Here is a 16,754-nt window from a genome sequence, read left to right on the forward strand (position 1 = left end):
TTAGAGAGATCGGTGATCTATTTCTCAATTGCTTCTGTTTTATTCTTGATGTCCTAAATGAATAGAGAGAATGTATAGAGTTTCTGAAATAAATAAAGAATGTGCTTGAGTTGAGGGGACAACTCAGCAATAAATTTGACAAGTTTAACTTTGCCAATGGCAATAGCTTTCTGTACCTCTTCAATAATTTTTGCAGTGAGCTCCTTGTCTTTTAACTTGCTCAAATATTCAGATGCATCTACTCCAGATGTCTCTATCTTGGTTAGGAGTTCATCCAGTTGAATATGGATGGCTGCATCTTTGGTTACTGTAGCTTCAGGTAGCATATTGGTTAAGAGTGCTTTCACCTTCTGAAGTACTTTATTTTTCTTTTGAATAGCCATTTGCTTCTCCTGTTCAGCTTTGGCTTTGCATAGTTCACCGAATTCAATGAGTGCTTCCCCCTTTACTTTGGATATATCAACATTGGGCAACACTATTGGTTTTGACAAATCTAATTTGAAACTATGCTTTTTCATCTTCTTTTCTTTACCTTTCATCGGTTGGAATAAAACAATGGCTTGTGAGGCATGTTGACCCTCGGTAGGTTGCTCGGTAGAGGCAACACTTTGGTCGATTTCTTTAGCCTCTGTAGTATCCTTTGGTGTCTCTGAGCTTGGTGTCTCGGTTGCAACATTTTCAGTGCTGGAAGGAGCTTGAGAGGTCTATTCTTGAGAAGTAGCTTCTCCTGCTGTTGATTTGCGACCTTCTGTGCCTTGCTCTGTATCCTTAGGGGTCTTAGTTGAAATAGGCTGATTGACTAGAGGATAAGGCTGAACTTGTTCTAAAATTTATTCACTGGATACAAGTTGGGCATAAGCATTCCCTTCTATCATTTCCTATTCTAGTGCCTCTGTATCCATGATATCTTCATCTACTTGTATGGTGTCAGCAGGGTCCTGCTCGGTGATATCAGGATCTTGCTCAGTGACATCAACTATTTCAACTTCAGCTTGCTCACCAGCATTTTTGATTCAAAATATTTCCTATCATTTTTCCTTGGTCTCATTCTCTACATCCAAGTAAAGGCCATTCATCAATTTCAAGGCTCTTTGCTTGACTAGGAATTTTGTGTGGCAGTCTTTCAGATGTTCAGTGATCTCATCTATCGACATGTCTGGGAAAAGATGTACCAGACTTATTTCTCTCATCTATTTCTCTAAGTCCATTGCATACTTCCACCTATTGTCAATATGCAAATATAATTCATTTGGAAGAGATTTACATACTTCCAATGGGACCAATCAAAATTTCAATAGTGTGCAAATGACCGCTTCTTCTATTTGTCTCTTTTCATCATCAGATCTGGATTCATATTTTACATATCTGAATGATCCAAATCCACCATATTTCTGCAGATTAGCACAAAAATTTTCAACAATATGTACATTTACCTTCTTGCTCTTGACAATCTGAAATTTACTTGCATCTTCAGATTCGGTGTCACTAGACTCTTTTGCCAAAATGAGTCTCCGAGTAGATTTCTTGTAAGTTTTTGTTACCTTTGGTGTGGCAACACTCTTTGTTTTCTTACTCGGTGAAGTTGCAGATGCTCTTGTGTTAGGTCACTTTGTAGGAGGAGTCGGTGATACTTCTGATGTATCCTATTTCTTTCTTTTCAACACTTTTCCCTTAGGCAATTCAGTGCTCAGTGTTATAGCTGCCTCATGGGCTTCAAATTCCTCTTTAGTAATGGCTATAGTGCCTTTGACAGGTGTGGAGGAAGAATCTTCTCCAAATTTCTCCATTAATGCCTTTATCATCTTTGTTGCCTTCCTTGTAGCTTTGGGTACTACAATGCTCATTTTTACTTTTTCCTTCACTTCTTCATATGTTCCATACCTCAGCTTGGTAGCATGCCTTTGTAATGTTAGAAATGCATCTATCTGATGTTGTGTGATGTCAAAATCAATCTCGTAACCCATAGGTGGCAAAGATTGAGTTCTTGGTTCCACAACATTCACATAACAGTAATCAGTGTCCACTTCAAAACATATGTCATCCTTGTATTTCTCCACTAGCTTGGGTGGAATCCGGTACCTGTTATGCATCCTTTCCTGAAACTTGCTAAAGTAATCATCCATAATATCATTAAAGTTATCACCTAGCTTCTTGATGAAGTCATTGATTTGATGGGTGATTGGCCTGTGTAGTTCCCAAACAACTTTACCGACTGATGGAAAGAATTTTTCAAAATAGAAAAACATGCATATTAACAGTGATCCAAAATTTAGTGTATTGGCCGAATTGTTCTTCTTTGGCTTCCTTATGGTGTTCAAATTCTCAAACAGGTTTTTCAACAATACCTCACATAAATCAATTTTCATGCCTTTCTTCACAATTTTATAAGCTAAGTCTACTGTTGCACAGGGTACACTGTTTTCCCTTGCCGATTGGAAGAAACAGTAACCTATTACTCTAATGGCAAACTTTAGCTCTGCATCAGTGACATTGTTCAATTTCAGTCCCCTGCAGTCAGATTCTACTCTGGTTAAACTGATCAATTCCTTCTGTGATATCATTTTTTGAGCTCGGGCATGATCATAAATAGGGTAGCCGATGATTAAATGAATGATTTCCTTGGTGATCTTAAATGGTTGCTCTTCTAGCCACATGAAGTCATCATGAACTCTGCTCAGAACAAACTTGACCCACTGGGGTTTGAAGACACGGGGATAAGTTAGGGCTTCAGTCAATCCCTTGATCTTAATGTGCTTATACTTACTATCCATTTTACCATCAGTGCACAATTCATCATATGTGTCTTTGATTTCAACATGACCTAGTTCTTCAAATCGACATTTGGTAAAGAATCTCACATCCTCGACTAATAAAACTCTACCCGAAATGAGTGAAAATGCGGTTTTGTCATCCGGTTCAGATGAAATTTTGGGAGTTAAAGAGTATTTCAGTGAGGGTTTTTCGATGTTCTCAACAACAACGGGATTCTAGATCTTAGGTGCCATTGCAGATTTCAGATAAGAATTAACACAAGATCCTTAGGGTTTGAAGATTTTCAAACGGCAGATGCTTCACACTTAGCAGATAATAACAACTTGATATGATCGGTAAACCAGCTTAACAATGTATTGAGATTGATGTAAATACCTTGAATTTTGCTCGGGAGGTGGTTTGATCGCCTTTGATTCGCTTCGCTTTGCTTTGCTCTCTTGAAAACTTGGTGAGTGAAAAATGACTGCGTAAATGATTTAAGTACACAATATACCTTATCGGGCTCCGTGCAGGTTAGGTCAAAAACATTAAATGCACTCAGTTTCACTAAACTTTCTTTCCTTTTTTTTGCGCTTTAACCGAGTAACCAGACTTTCTTCATTTACCGACTTAACAGGTTTCCTATATTCACCGACTTGACAGTCTTCCTATATAGTGCTCCAAAAGACTTTGATAGAATTTCAAACTAACTAATACATCTTAGTTATGCAGATTTTGAATTAAGTACATAATAAAATAGGAACTGTTAAGATTTGACCTTTGAGATAACGCAGTCCCTTCATACCTTTACCGATTAATTTGGAATAGGTGCACCTAACTAGGTAGGTAAGGTGCTTTCTTCATTTGACACAATTTCCTTCTTTTTCCAAATCATCTATAATTTTTCTTTTATTTCTTCAGTGTCTCCTCTAGGTTGATCTCTGCAATCTCTAGCCAAGTGTCCAACTTTGTGACAATGAAAACATGCCATACCAGGATTTTTCCATGATCTTCGGTTGTTCATTCTAAACCTTATAAAGCAGTTGGCACTTATATGTCCATATCTTCCACAACATTCACACCATATCCTTGTATTGTAATCCCATGGTACTGCAGAATATTGTCGGTAAGGATCTGTGTGAGTTTGGTAGCCTCTAGTATTTGCTCGGTGTGCAGACCTATTGACGTGTTTTTTGTACATGACCAAACACAGAATAAAATACCTAAAAGGTACCTTATCCTCTGTTGAGAAAAGTTCCTGACTGTTGAAGATCTCGCCGAAGGATCAGTTAGAGTAACTCCAAGGTTCTGTTATGTAGGATCTCTATGTGTGGATAAGCTCTTTGTGGTATGATGTGATTTTGCTGGAATCACAAGGGGACTTACACTTGACGACCTAAATGTTTGATTTGCTGGAATCACAGGATTTCACTAGCCTAGATTTTGAAAAAAGAAAAAAGGATGAGGGCGAGGAGAGGATCTAATTCTGACACTAAGAATGTAAGAGCAATGAATGACCTTTGATGAAATTCTAACTAAGTCTTGTTTTGACATCCCAGGACCATCTCCACAAGGTTAGTGCGATCTTTGGAGGAAAGCTTTATGATGTTTAGATCATCGCTACAAGCATAGACACCATCAGGCTGATGCATATCAATGAAGAAGCAACAATTGAAGTTAAGCTCAAGCTGAATGATTCTAGTTGACTACACAAGGCAAGTTTGTAATCAACAAACTGCTAGTAGTATGGATATACAAATTTCACCATCAATCAAACACATTTTTTCCACTCATCTAATAACATGAAATCAAATCTGAGAAGTATAAAGACCATGCAAATTGTTGAATCGACCCATAGATTTCACCATTTCTTCAATGAATTTTTTACAAGTCTTTTACAACAACATCTTGGCAACAATCTTTGCCTTCTCTTCCTATTCTACTCTAACTGCTATTCTATTTGCTATTAATCATTAGCTATTCTAACCTCTATGAACTAACTATTAACCTTCTAGCTATTAATGACTAACTATTAGCCTTTACAAATGAGGAGCCATGGCTTATATAGTGCCCTCAATGCAAATCAATGGCTTAGATCAATTTGAGATCAATGGCTAAGATTTTACAATGAAAACCCTAATTAGGGTTTGTTACAACAAACTCAATTCTAGCCAATGAAATAATTGCATTATTTGGACACATGTCTTCTCTGGAATAATCGACCAATGGATAACCAGGGTAGGTACATCAAAGTTTGTGCCATTTTGATGAGTCAGGTACATTGAATCTAGACACGCTGAGGTGGACCAATCTGACTGGAAGAGTGATGACTGGGATGCCACCTTATCTGACACTTGTAACTTGGTAGATATTCAATTTGATGTTGCTGAGAAGCTAGCTTTAATTAACTCTTCTGAAACTATCTGCTTCTTCAACGAACCCTTGCTTTAACTTCCTTTGTCTTCGATGTGCAGGATGGATGGTGTACCTTTCCTTTGAATGCTGGACTAGAAGAGGTCATCCCTGATGATGCTGGATCGGAGAAGGCCCTCCTTGATGATGCCAGACTGGAGAAGGTCATCCTTGTTGATGTCGGACTGGAGAAGGTTGTCCTTGTCTTGCCCTGGTCCCCTTTTAACTGCAAGACAAACAAAAAGATGATTAAGGACACATAATAAATTCATTTCAACATAGCATTTTATACCTTAAATCATCAACAAGAAGACATCAAAATTAAGTTTGTTCAAGAGTCTTTCTAGGGATAGGCCCTATAAGAATTTCGCCCTAGACCCTCTGGAAGGGTCAGGAGCGAATTTTGCATTCCTGGCTCAAATTGTTCTCACTTTACAACCGTACTTGCCTAGATACATGCCTAAGGATGTCTTCATTCAGAACCAACACCAAGCTTGATGTAAATTTGAGGCAAAAATGGAGGTTTTAAGAATTTCGCTCTAGACCCTTTGGAAGGGTCAGGAGCAAAATTCAACCTTTAGGTCTTAATTCCTCATCTCCTTCACTTCAATTCATCCTACAGGGCAAAGAAACATCATTTCAACCTCAACTACACCTTAGGACTCAAAGTCTTGACTTGACACAAAGAGAAAATAGGGATTTTGATGAATTTCGCTCTGGACCCTTTGGAAGGGTCAGGAGCGAAATTCCAATTTTAGCTCAAAATTCACATTTTTGAAGGTGAAACATCTTTCCAAGGCATTCTAAATAGCTTCTCTCACCCTAGTCCAGGCCTGACTTAGCACAAAATTTGGAGAAAAGGATGGTTTTTGTGTTTTTCGCTCTGCACCCTTTGGAAGGGTCAGGAGCGAATTTCTTGTTTGTAGCTCATTTTTTCATCATTTCAACTTCAATCCATCTCACAAGGCAAGGAAACACTTTTCTTCTCCCATCCAACCCAAGTTTATCTTGATTTTGCAAGGCAAAATAGGTGATTGAAGGATTTTCGCCCTGGACCCTTTAGAAGGGTCAGGAGTGAATTTCCTCCTCTGGCCTAAAATCATCACTTCTGGAGACAACCATCAACTCAAGGGAAATCACAAGGGAATCTTTTACCTTGGTCTAGGCTTGGCTTGGCATAAATTTTGGAGAAAATGATGGGTTTTAGGATTTTCGCTCTGGACCCTTTGGAAGGCTCAGAAGCGAAAATCTTGTTTTAGGCTCATTCCTCCATCATTTCAACTTGAACTCACCTCCAAGACTAATGACACATTGCCTCACTCCTATCTAGGATATAAAAATCAAAATGTTAACTTGTCTTGCAAAGAAAGTAGGTGATCCTAGGATTTTCGCTTTGGACCCTATGGAAGGGTCAAGAGCAAAATCCTTGGTTTGGGCCAATTTCCATCATTTTTTAAAACCAACTAACTTCAAAAGGGAAAGAACATGTCTCCTCGCACCCATCCAAGCCATGAAAACCTAACGTTTGACTAGACTTGCAAGGAAAATAGGTGGTTTTAAGATTTTCGCTCTGGACCCTTTGGAAGGGTCAGGAGCGAAAATAACTTTTTGGCTCAATTCCTTCAATACTTGATAATTATTGACCATTCAAGGACATGCCTAAGGACTTCTTTAATCATGATCCACACTAGATTTGGCATGAAACTAAGGGAAAAGATAGGTTTTACACAATTTCGCCCTGGACCCTTTGGAAGGGTCAGGAGCGAATATCCTCCTCTAGCCCAAAATCATCATTTTTTCAATCCCAATCTTCTTTGCAAGGTGAAATTTCATCTCTTTTCGCCTTAGGAACAATTTTTTAAGCTCAAGCAAGGTTAAAAATATATGCTTGTAAGGAATTTCGCTCTGGACCCTTTGGAAGGGTCATGAGCGAAATTTCCTTCCTTGGCCAAAACACTCATTCCTAAACTCCTTCAAATGTCCTTAAGGGTTTCAATATGCCCATTCTCTCTTTCAACATGCCTTGGACATCAAAACCTGGCCAAATAAGGAAAGAAATGAGGTCTAGGAGGATTTTCGCTCTGGACCCTTTGGAAGGGTTAGGAGTGAAAATCTCATTCTTGACTTGATCTCATCTTTTCAACTCCAATCTTCTCTGGAAGGTAACAAAACATCATTCTTCACCCAGGAGACAAGGTTTGTGGTCTAAGCAAGGTCAAAAAAATAGGCTTGCAAGGAATTTCGCTCTGGACCCTTTGGAAGGGTCAGGAGTGAAATTCACCTTCTTGGCTGGAATCCTTCATTTTTTCAAAGCTTTCAAACATTTCCAATGTCCAAACATGTCTACTCTTCCCTTCAAAATGCCTTGCAAATAAAAATTTGGTCAAATAAGGCAAGAAATGAGTCTTAGGTTGATTTTCGCTCTGGAGCCTTTGGAAGGGTCAGGAGTGAAAATCTTGATTTAGGCTTTAATTGCTCATTTTTCAAACTTCAATCTTCTCCTGGAGGCAAATATAGATTGTTTTCCACTTGAGGAACCAGGTTTTAAGCCCATTCAAGGTAGCAAATGAGGATTATAGTGAATTTCGCTCTGGACCCTTTGGAAGGGTCAGGAGCGAAATTCCTATTATTGGCTAAAATCTTCATCTCATCCACCTTTACTCACCTCCTAAGGTCAGAACATGTCAAAAATCCCCCAAACATGCCTAAGGAACTATGAAATTGGTCTTGACAAGTGATAAATTGAGGTGCATAAGGATTTTCGCTCTGGACCCTTTGGAAGGGTCAGGAGTGAAATTCCTAATCTTGGCCAAAATCCTTCACATTTCTAAGTATAAGTGACATTTCCTTATATCTTTCTTCTTTCTTATACTTTAAGTTATATTCCATATATACTTCCAGGATGTTTGAGAGTGGTTTCGGACCTCCAGGAGTTATATTGCAAAATCTAGTTTTTGGAGGATTCTTCAGTTTTCCAGACTTAGTCAAATTTCAGGATCAGGACATTCCAGACTTAGCCAAATTTCAGGATCAGGGCATTCCAGACTTAGCCAAATTTTAGGGCATTTGAAGATCAGGATGACATTCCAGACTTCATCACTCACCAACTTGACCTAGCTCAGACCTTCAAGAATGATACCCACTCACAAAGCAAGACACAATTAGCAACAAGAGCAAAACCAAGCCCTAAGGAAGACTCTTAAAGAAACCCTAACCTGGAGCATCTGCTAACTCCCTTGGCTCAAGCAAAGCCTACCATCCTATTGATCCCCTGGCAACACTCAAAATGCAAAGGCTAACAGACAAACCCTAAACACCTAGAAAGCAAACCCCAGAAAGAAAAAAAATTAGGGGTCCCCATTTGCAATGGGGCGATGTGTGAATACGTCACAACAAGACCACATATAGTTTCTCTACTTAAACCAACACTCCTCGGTACTATGTCCATATCTATTACAATTTTTACAAAACCCTTTGAAATTTGCCTTCTTACAATTGTTAACAGACTTTGTCCTACATTGGTTAAATGTGTGACCATATTTATTGCAATTGTAACAATAACCATTAGACTTAGTGACATTCGGTTGCTTACCTTTTTTTGATTTGGCACATGTTAGTAGTATGACCTTGATTTCCATAGTAGTTGCAAATAAGCTTCTTTCTTTTGATGTGCTTCTTGTTTCCAGCTTGCTTTGATGATTCTCCTCTCTCAGTTGTATGAATTCCCTTCTCGATAGAGTCTTTTCCTTTGTAACCGAGTCCTACATCTTTGTTGGGTCTTCTTGTATTCAGTTGCTCATCCAACATCTTTGATGCTTCATAGCTCTTCTTCAGTGTTTCCTTGGATTTCTTTTCTATTTCAAGTTCATCTGTCAACCTTGATACTTCAAGTTTCAATGCTTGATTCTCATCATCTTTCAGATTTGCTTCATGATGTGCATAACCTAATTGATCTGACAGATTTTGTTGAATCCTAGTCAACCTTGTGATTTCTTCATTCTTTTCAGATACTAAAGCTTCAAGCTGTTGTTTTTCTCTTTCTAGATCTCTTACTTTATCTTCAGCTGTCCTCAATGCATCAAGATTCTCAGTCATCTATGTGCTGAAATGTTCATGTCCTCTTTTCATTGCTTTTAGCTGATCAGTCAGTGCTTTGTTCTTTTCTTTCAGTTGTCCAATCATCTCTTCAGTTTCTTTAGATATACTGTTCTCAGATGATGTTTCAATTTGTTCCACTAACTCTTGAGAGTCCTACAAATCATCAGATAATCTTCTTCTAACTTTCAATGATTTTTGCATTTGTCTTTGCATGTCTGCAATCACTTGATTAGCATGATCCAACTCTTCTTGCAGATACACAATTCTCCGAGATTGTTTATAGCCTTCCATTGATAAGATCTTTCTCTTTAGGTTGTTAAACCCTTTTCCAAGACTCGAGCTCTGATACCAATTGTTAGGCCCAATATGGAAAGCTAATGCACTAAGAGGGGAGGGGTGAATTAGTACTTCAAATCTTTTTATCAACAATAACTTTACTGTTATGCATAAACCAAAAACTGCTGCAACATAACATAAAGCTAAAACAAATAGATAATCATACATGATTCACTCCATAACACATATATTTTGGTTATGCAGAAACTCTTGGTTAGAGAGAAAAACTGCAGTGGGGATGGCACCCACAACTTCACTACTGCAATAATAAAGGTTTCTTGGTTAGAGCTACATGTTCAACTATTTCTGATAGCTTACCCTATTAGGAGTATCAAGATCTGTTAGATCTATCTTGCTAAAGGATTTTACAACACTTAAACTAAATGCTGCACCTGGTTAGAGGCTTTACAATTTATAGACTTAGTTAGATTCTTTTACCCTGTTAAAGGTTTCTCTTACAACCTCAAAATATTTCAATAAAATCTTTACAAATATCTACAACTTTACATCTGGAATGTTATAGCAGATTCTATGTGCTCAAAATAAGATTACCTTGCTTATAGCATACCTCGGTAACCCATAAAGTAACTCGGTAAACCCTTCTGTTTACTCTGTTCTTTGACTATTCTTTGAAATCCTTCTCGGTGACTTATGTGTCTCTGTAACAGTCATAACACTTAGTGCTTTCTTATGTATCACACATGTCTTGCTTCATAAACCTCTGTATATCTCTGTCTATCACACATGTCTTGCTTCATACACCTTTGTATAAATAGATCTCTTATGTCGGTGATCTGATTCATTGCTTCGATCTTACAAACATGATTTATCGAATGAATAACTATATAAAATATTTCATTGGTTAGATGACCTCAAAATCATACACAATCTTTAAGTACAATTTCCAATTCGATAACAGTTTTATGTTCCTCGATCTTGTAACACATTTTGCCATGTGTGTCTAGATTCAATGAATCTAGTAACACGTTTCACTCAGTGTATATCAACTCGGTGTATCATTATTTCTGCTCAGTAGACATGGAACGATACTCGGTAGACAGCTCAGTGCATACTGGGCTCTGTGACTACTTTCTTCTATAACCGACTGTTCTGTGCATACCGATTGAATGTTTCGGTAGTAGTAACCGACTAGAGTATATAGAATGACTTTGGATATAAAACTAATGGAAACTTGATAAGTAGTAACAAACTTTTCCCTTAAAGAACAAGGATCATGAATGCAATACATAAATTTCAGTCTCCAATGCAAATTAATTTCATCTAATCTTCCCTTTAACGCATAAGATTCATATTCATCAATCATTATCCAATCCTTCTACTTAATATCAATAACCCCCAAGTATTTGAATCTTTTACCCCAAAGAGAGAATAGGAAGAAAGAGATATTTCCACACAAATCAATACATACAAATTTATGCAAACTCAGTTTGAATTTCCTAGTCATGCCAAATACAGCTACCACTTTTAAAGGTATGCAATTTCAACTTCCATAAGATCTCCTACCAATACGCATGCAACTAGCAATCCCAAATCCTTTGATAGCTATGATTTCCTCAAACAATCTTTTATTACATACTAAATCACACATACACCAAAATAACCAATACTTCTATGGGGTAATCATTACATTACCAACTAACTTCCTTACATTTCGGATAGGAGATTAGAATAAGGAAAAAGGCATTCCAACTAGTTTTATTAAGCACCACATACAATTTCTTTGATTTTCACATCATGATCTATACTAAATTATTTCCAAATGTATAATACAAACATTTCATCCTTCTATTCATAGGAAGGTCAACAAAACAGTCTAATTTTATGAACATGGCATTAGTTAAGAGGATACGCACATTCTTTTCTCAATCTACTATAAAATTAATTATGTATAAGGAAAACAACCCTGATCATCCAAGTAAGCACTAGAAATTTACAGAGCAAGTAAGAACATATAGACACTTCTCTTATTCTGGAGACATGCATATGGAATAAATACACACTTTACTTAAAGTTATGATTTCTAAAAGGAATTAGAGAGAAACACAAGGCATAGATATCTAAGATTCTGAAAATTCCAATAACTCTTCTTCTAACACAAATCTCAAAGAGTAACTTGATTCAAAGGAACATCAAGGCACATTCATAAGACTAATATCAACATCCTTAACCAGAGATCTTGGCGTTGCAACATGGGCTCTGATACCAAATGTAATGCCCGCCAAAATACCCTAGAGAAATATAGCTAAAAACACACTAATTTAAAAAAAAATTGTAAACAATACAACACATAACATCACTTAAGCAATGCAATGAGCACGCAATAACATTTAAGCATTATGAACATAGAATAATTCACTCAAGTTACTCAAATGATTACGCAAGCAGAATACAATAAATCATTACTACTAACTCCCTAGGGTATCTTAACGCCATTACTTATTCTACCTACATAAGAAATAAACATTTACTTTCTTCTAGATCAATACCTCATAATCTTAATCATTATACACACATAGGTGCATCATAGCAAAACCTAACACTCATGATATGCAACCTACTTAATCTTCCATTTAATATGAGATTCTATCTTTCAATCCATAGCTATTTCCCTTTTTCTCTTAGGTTCATTTTATACACCAAGTCCAAATGTTCCTATTACCATTAACGAACCTTCGACTATTAACATCACCATTCAAATACCACGATTAACCCTTACATTTCATTAGCACCATTTCCATTTACGATTATCTTCCACATTACCATTTATGATTCTATGCTCCTAGCATGCTTCAATAATCACAGAGTGTTCCTAAACATTTAACCCATAGCTCATTTAATACTCCTAAAATCTCTTACACTATATCAATTAACCAACAATCATCTTATTACAATTTAAGTAACTACATGAATTCATCTCAACACAAATTAAGGTACAATATCCTAATTCCATAACAACTAATAGCATCCACCAAATGGAGATATAATTCTTAAACTATAACACATGATACATTCTAATCCTTTCCTAAAAGACAAGCACTCATCTTACCGTCTATCCATACACTTACTAGTAATTTCCATTAATAAGATTAGTAATTCATTCATTAACAACATCCATACAATATTTTCATAAGGAACATTCAACTACATCCCAAGCATTATAAGATTTTCAATCCTACGATTAGAACACTAACTACGAAGTATGATACTATAATTTCCAATTCTTTAATCACCAAACATAAACATGTCCTAAGATATCTTCCAATATTACTCATACTCTTGCATCCTATCAAGTCTTAACATTTCTTCTACTTAAATAATTAGTTAAAGACATCATTTCTAGGATATTTCCATTATCATAACACTCACACCATTTCCTTTTAACATGGATCATCAAGAATACAAAATACATCATTTAATTCCAAACCACAATACTTATCCACATCTCATGCATCCATTTCATTTAATATAAATGCGTTACAATACAACTCAAGGGTTCATCATTACAATCATATACCATAACCAAAAGCTATCACTATAACTAGAACAACATAATCATTACTCATAAGCATGAATTATTTTACAACCATTACATGAGAATTTCATTACATAAATCACACCATCATTTACATTGTTGCTGCAATTATTATCCATGAAATAATTCAAGAAGCATCCTCATCCGCGCAAGAAGAATCCAAAGATAGGAACATCCCAATGGTTTAAAAGCACCAACCACTCGACCATGTGGAACCAAAGGAACCACCCCTGGTGCTAGGAGATGACACAAGGTCCCAACACACACTCTACACCTAAGCTAGCACCTATAACCAAGAAGACAAACCACACAAGGACTCTCAAGAAAGAACTCACACAAAACAACAAGAATGAACTCCCAGAGGCATAAAACTCATCAGGACATAAATGCATCCAATAAGCATAATCATAAATCATAAAGGGGGAACACATGTAGGAGTGGAGTGTCATCACATGCCATCCTCATAACATAATAACATAATAACACAAGGCACAAGCCTATTGGACATGTGGAGCCATCTCAACCTATGAGAGACCAAGGGAGATTAGCTTACCATCTTCACGGCCTTCTTATGCTTATCCTAAAACATCCTCCCTAGGACTAAGCCATGAGGCTTAAAACTATTCATTATCTTGTTTAAATGAGTTATAATTACCCATCCCAATTAATTCATTATCAATGTTATCACTTATTTACAAATCATGGAAAAATCCAATGTGCCCTGGTGGTCTAAACTTCATGCATCCTTACAAGGAACCTCATGCCAGCCTATCTCTCATGACCCCAATCATCACAAGGAAGCCCACTCCTCCTAACATGGCCCAACAATAAATCACAAGAGGCTCTAAAATAAAATACAAATCTGCAACATAACACTCATATGCATCCAATGGCTTACTCCCCAAAACAAGGATATTCAAGTAGCTAGAAACACATTGAACCTCTTGGCAATACCACATCAAAAGCTATAATTAACCATCAATTAAAAGCATCATAAATGTCATAAAAGCCTTTTAATTCAAATCTGATTTAAATCAGAGACAAAACTGAAAACAAAATAACAACCAAACTCATATTCATAAAGCCTTATGACAAGGAAACTTGACACACAGTCAAAACTACAACAACATAAAAAAAAAACGAGCCTCTTGGCCAACAATAAACATAGGCATATCAAGCCATAAAATTTGTTGTCATTAATGAAAGTAAAACCACAACAAGGCCAACTCACTTGTTGCCCCAAAACAACAACACTTCCAACTCACCAACCATAGCACATCAATATGGATGAAAGCACAATTCTTTCCCCAATAACATAGGAAGGTAAATATGCTTGAAACCAACAAAATACATTAAATAAAATCAGATATAAAACTAGAAAACTCACCTACACCCTCAACAATGCCTCTGGTACAAGAATTAATCCGGAAAGTACCATACAAGCAAGCAACTGGCAAATTAACATACAGGAAAAAAAAACCACAGGAAACCATTTCTCACATTCTAACTTGATTTCTCAAAAAAACAAGAAGAATAAAATAATCCCTTCCAAATCTGATTTTTGAAAATAAGAATCAATTTAAAATTATTTTCTAAATCCCCAAACAATCTTTCAGACACCTTGCAGACAATCTTTAAAAAAAAAACAATGCGAAGTGTCGGTAAAACCACCAACCTAGAAAATGCAGAAATTGGAAGAAAATCTAATGTAGAATAAATAAAAAAACAATCCAAGCCTTTAAACCAATTCGAATCCAACCACCAAGAATCTCCAAATCAATGCACATGAAGGCCTATTTATCAAAAAACAAAAAACAAAACAAAACCAAGCAAAACCATCCTCCAATCAAAATATTTCCAAAAATATTATATTCCATACCTACCTTCCCAAAGTTCAAGAGAATAAAATATATTTTCTACCTACCATAAACTTCCAGCCAATCAAATCCAAGGGTAGGTAAAATAAATTAAACCATTGACCTGTGATGAAAATGACTTTTAAATAAAAGAATACAAATGACCCCCTTTTAATTACTTAATGGGTAAAATAATATTACTCAATAAATAAAATTCACTTCAACATTAAATAAATAATTTCCCACCATAGACATTTATAAATAAATATTAATAATAATAGGAAATCAATAAATAAAATTAAATAAATAATAACTCCAAGAAATAATAACTCAATTGAACCCAATAAATAAAAGCTAATAAATTCAATATCAAATACTCAACATTAAATTAAATAGATCAAATAATAAATAAATCTTTATTAAATAAATAAATAAGAGATCAAGTCAATTAGATTAAATACATTATTCACTTAAATAAATTCCTTGTAAGGAGAAATCCAATTACACAATGAGAAATCCATACCTCAAAAATCACACAAAAGAAGCTAGAGGGATTTGATCTCCAAACCTCCAACTCATGACGAAGAGACTTAACCAATACACCACAACACTTACTTGACCAACAAAAAGGAAAATCAAAATAACATAAGACATCAACAAATCAGCTAACATCAAAATAACCTGACAAGGTGAACATCTTAGACCTAGAGTATGTGAGGGGAACTTGTGCCAACTCCGAACCACATGCCATTGCGATTTAAAGACACGCTCAGGCCTGTGGAGCCAGGTGGAGTTGGTGTCTGGTACCTGCAATTCTTGCATCCACAAAGCAACGAGACGACATATGCATATATATTATAACAGACAAGGGTTAGAGAATCGCAACGACACATCCCACTCGCAATGAGTGATGTGGCATTGTCTCTATCCTGAAGACAGTCAGGCAACAATCAAACACACCATACGATCAACTCATCATAGATAATCATTAAATATGGTTAGTACATAAAAACATCATCAAGTGCATGATTAGTATAATTGATGACTATAGTAAGGCATGTAAAATTCATCAACACTTATGCTCATCAAATCACATGATCAATATAATCTTTCGATAATCAATCACATAATAAGTATGTAGTGACTAATAAATCACACAATCAATAATGATAGTATCAACGTCATATAAATTATGTGAAATGTCCTATTCCCAATAATGTCTATCATGCATGAATTAAAAGTCAGCTCTAGTCAAAACAAGTCAAGTCAAGGTGGACACTACAATGGTGTAGGATTATATGCGAGTCGGATTCTTAGGTTTTGATTGATTTGCTTAATAGACATAATGTGTTAGATGTTATTTGGAAGTTGGTTGTGCTGGTGGAGTAGATTTTGTATATTTGTTCCTTGTTAGAGACGGTTTCCTTTGTCCATATCCCTAGGGAATGGAATGGGGTTGCAGACTATTTGGTCAAATGGGCGTCTGAGCATTTGGATGGATGGAAGATTGATTAGTGGTCTCAGATCCCTTATGAGTTGTGTATGGATCTGGAGAGGGTTCTTGCAAAGTATAAAGATGGTGATGGTGCTATTTGATGGTGCCCTTTGCTTGATGGGATTTTTGTGCCTTCCTGGGTTCTTGCCCTTTGTTTGATTTTAATGCTTTCTTCTGATTAATAAAGTTTTTACCCCCTTTTTTTTTCAAAAAAAATATTGACATCTAATAGCGAAGTCAATAATACAAACAT

The sequence above is a fragment of the Cryptomeria japonica genome, chromosome 5 (genome assembly GCF_030272615.1).
Source record: "Cryptomeria japonica chromosome 5, Sugi_1.0, whole genome shotgun sequence".
Classification (NCBI taxonomy): Eukaryota; Viridiplantae; Streptophyta; class Pinopsida; order Cupressales; family Cupressaceae; genus Cryptomeria; species Cryptomeria japonica.